This window comes from Hyperolius riggenbachi, chromosome 4 (genome assembly GCF_040937935.1).
Source record: "Hyperolius riggenbachi isolate aHypRig1 chromosome 4, aHypRig1.pri, whole genome shotgun sequence".
In the NCBI taxonomy this organism is placed as follows: Eukaryota; Metazoa; Chordata; class Amphibia; order Anura; family Hyperoliidae; genus Hyperolius; species Hyperolius riggenbachi.
The window spans coordinates 103,730,799-103,733,298 of NC_090649.1; the positions used below are offsets into that span (position 1 = coordinate 103,730,799).

The 2,500-nt window shown below is 46.4% G+C and overlaps 9 non-coding genes across 9 annotated transcripts; all 9 read right to left on the reverse strand.

Annotated features, from left to right (window-relative positions):
- Positions 1-34: 34 nt before the first annotated feature.
- On the reverse strand, positions 35-106 carry TRNAP-UGG (transfer RNA proline (anticodon UGG)). Its single transcript has one exon. It is a non-coding gene; the product is annotated as a tRNA-Pro (tRNA).
- A 121-nt stretch (positions 107-227) lies between these two features.
- Positions 228-299, reverse strand: TRNAP-CGG (transfer RNA proline (anticodon CGG)). The gene has a single exon. It is a non-coding gene; the product is annotated as a tRNA-Pro (tRNA).
- Positions 300-434: 135 nt separating this feature from the next.
- Positions 435-506, reverse strand: TRNAP-AGG (transfer RNA proline (anticodon AGG)). Its single transcript has one exon. It is a non-coding gene; the product is annotated as a tRNA-Pro (tRNA).
- A 139-nt stretch (positions 507-645) lies between these two features.
- Positions 646-717, reverse strand: TRNAP-UGG (transfer RNA proline (anticodon UGG)). The gene has a single exon. It is a non-coding gene; the product is annotated as a tRNA-Pro (tRNA).
- A 121-nt stretch (positions 718-838) lies between these two features.
- On the reverse strand, positions 839-910 carry TRNAP-CGG (transfer RNA proline (anticodon CGG)). The gene has a single exon. It is a non-coding gene; the product is annotated as a tRNA-Pro (tRNA).
- Positions 911-1,045: 135 nt separating this feature from the next.
- Positions 1,046-1,117, reverse strand: TRNAP-AGG (transfer RNA proline (anticodon AGG)). The gene has a single exon. It is a non-coding gene; the product is annotated as a tRNA-Pro (tRNA).
- A 485-nt stretch (positions 1,118-1,602) lies between these two features.
- TRNAP-UGG (transfer RNA proline (anticodon UGG)) lies at positions 1,603-1,674 on the reverse strand. The gene has a single exon. It is a non-coding gene; the product is annotated as a tRNA-Pro (tRNA).
- Positions 1,675-1,795: 121 nt separating this feature from the next.
- TRNAP-CGG (transfer RNA proline (anticodon CGG)) lies at positions 1,796-1,867 on the reverse strand. Its single transcript has one exon. It is a non-coding gene; the product is annotated as a tRNA-Pro (tRNA).
- A 135-nt stretch (positions 1,868-2,002) lies between these two features.
- On the reverse strand, positions 2,003-2,074 carry TRNAP-AGG (transfer RNA proline (anticodon AGG)). Its single transcript has one exon. It is a non-coding gene; the product is annotated as a tRNA-Pro (tRNA).
- Positions 2,075-2,500: the final 426 nt, after the last annotated feature.

Consider the following 2,500-nt stretch of genomic DNA (forward strand, 5'->3'; position numbering starts at 1 on the left):
GTTCCCCGTCCTGACATGGCAAGAGGAAAGACTTGGGCTCGTCCAGGATTTGAACCCGGGACCTCTCGCACCCAAAGCGAGAATCATACCCCTAGACCAACGAGCCAGTTAGCAGCCCTGTAGCCACCTGTACCACCCAACCGATGTATATACATGTGTGGTAGTAGGTTCAAAGAAATTGCAAGGAGCATAACTATGAGCGTAGGCCATCACTATGCCTAAATCAAGGGCTCGTCCGGGAATTGAACCCGGGACCTCTCGCACCCGAAGCGAGAATCATACCCCTAGACCAACGAGCCGACTCCGGCGACAGCAGTGGCAGTGAAAAGGACACAGAGTGGTGGAACAGGCTATAAGTGGGCTTTACTTGATTTCTTCACTTACTTTTAGCAAGAGCACTCTTTCGCTTCTGTTCAACACGTAGTTTAAAGGAAAGGCTCATCCGGGATTTGAACCCGGGACCTCTCGCACCCTAAGCGAGAATCATACCCCTAGACCAACGAACCAGATGGAAGCTAGGGTATAGAAACTGCATCCCCGGCTTGCACACTAAACACACACATGTGCCTAGGGGAACTAGAAAGAAGCCGTGCTACACCTCAGAGCCAAACGTTCCCCGTCCTGACATGGCAAGAGGAAAGACTTGGGCTCGTCCGGGATTTGAACCCGGGACCTCTCGCACCCAAAGCGAGAATCATACCCCTAGACCAACGAGCCAGTTAGCAGCCCTGTAGCGACCTGTACCACCCAACCGATGTATATACATGTGTGGTAGTAGGTTCAAAGAAATTGCAAGGAGCATAACTATGAGCGTAGGCCATCACTATGCCTAAATCAAGGGCTCGTCCGGGAATTGAACCCAGGACCTCTCGCACCCGAAGCGAGAATCATACCCCTAGACCAACGAGCCGACTCCGGCGACAGCAGTGGCAGTGAAAAGGACACAGAGTGGTGGAACAGGCTATAAGTGGGCTTTACTTGATTTCTTCACTTACTTTTAGCAAGAGCACTCTTTCGCTTCTGTTCAACACGTAGTTTAAAGGAAGGGCTCGTCCGGGATTTGAACCCGGGACCTCTCGCACCCTAAGCGAGAAGCATACCCCTAGACCAACGAGCCAGATGGAAGCTAGGGTATAGAAACTGCATCCCCGGCTTGCACACTAAACACACACATGTGCCTTTATTTTTATTTTTTTTTTATTTTTTTATTTTTTTAACAGTAGCAAGTTCCTTCTATTGGCTAGATGAATGCTTTGCCTTTAAAGTGATAGATATGCTTAATATTAGTTGAAGCCATTTTTGGTAGATTAAAGATTTTATTGATACATATGTTTTGTTTAAAAAAGCTTCAAAATTGTGACCAGCAAAAACAATGTATGGGTGGTATACTGACACAAGCTCTGCAAGGGCTGCTCTAGGATCATGGGTGCCTTACATGCTAGCACAACATTTGCCAGTAGCATTTCAAAAAATGTTACTTAGGGCAAAAATAAAGTCCGTGCAGCACACACTCATCAACTATCATGAGGGGAACTAGAAAGAAGCCGTGCTACACCTCAGAGCCAAACGTTCCCCGTCCTGACATGGCAAGAGGAAAGACTTGGGCTCGTCCGGGATTTGAACCCGGGACCTCTCGCACCCAAAGCGAGAATCATACCCCTAGACCAACGAGCCAGTTAGCAGCCCTGTAGCGAGCTGTACCACCCAACCGATGTATATACATGTGTGGTAGTAGGTTCAAAGAAATTGCAAGGAGCATAACTATGAGCGTAGGCCATCACTATGCCTAAATCAAGGGCTCGTCCGGGAATTGAACCCGGGACCTCTCGCACCCGAAGCGAGAATCATACCCCTAGACCAACGAGCCGACTCTGGCGACAACAGTGGCAGTGAAAAGGACACAGAGTGGTGGAACAGGCTATAAGTGGGCTTTACTTGATTTCTTCACTTACTTTTAGCAAGAGCACTCTTTCGCTTCAGTTCAACACGTAGTTTAAAGGAAGGGCTCGTCCGGGATTTGAACCCGGGACCTCTCACACCCTAAGCGAGAATCATACCCCTAGACCAACGAGCCAGATGGAAGCTAGGGTATAGAAACTGCATCCCCGGCTTGCACACTAAACACACACATGTGCCTTTATTTTTATTTTTTTTTTATTTTTTTATTTTTTTAACAGTAGCAAGTTCCTTCTATTGGCTAGATGAATGCTTTGCCTTTAAAGTGATAGATATGCTTAATATTAGTTGAAGCCATTTTTGGTAGATTAAAGATTTTATTGATACATATGTTTTGTTTAAAAAAGCTTCAAAATTGTGACCAGCAAAAACAATGTATGGGTGGTATACTGACACAAGCTCTGCAAGGGCTGCTCTAGGATCATGGGTGCCTTACATGCTAGCACAACATTTGCCAGTAGCATTTCAAAAAATGTTACTTAGGGCAAAAATAAAGTCCGTGCAGCACACACTCATCAACTATCATGAGGGGAACTAGAAAGAA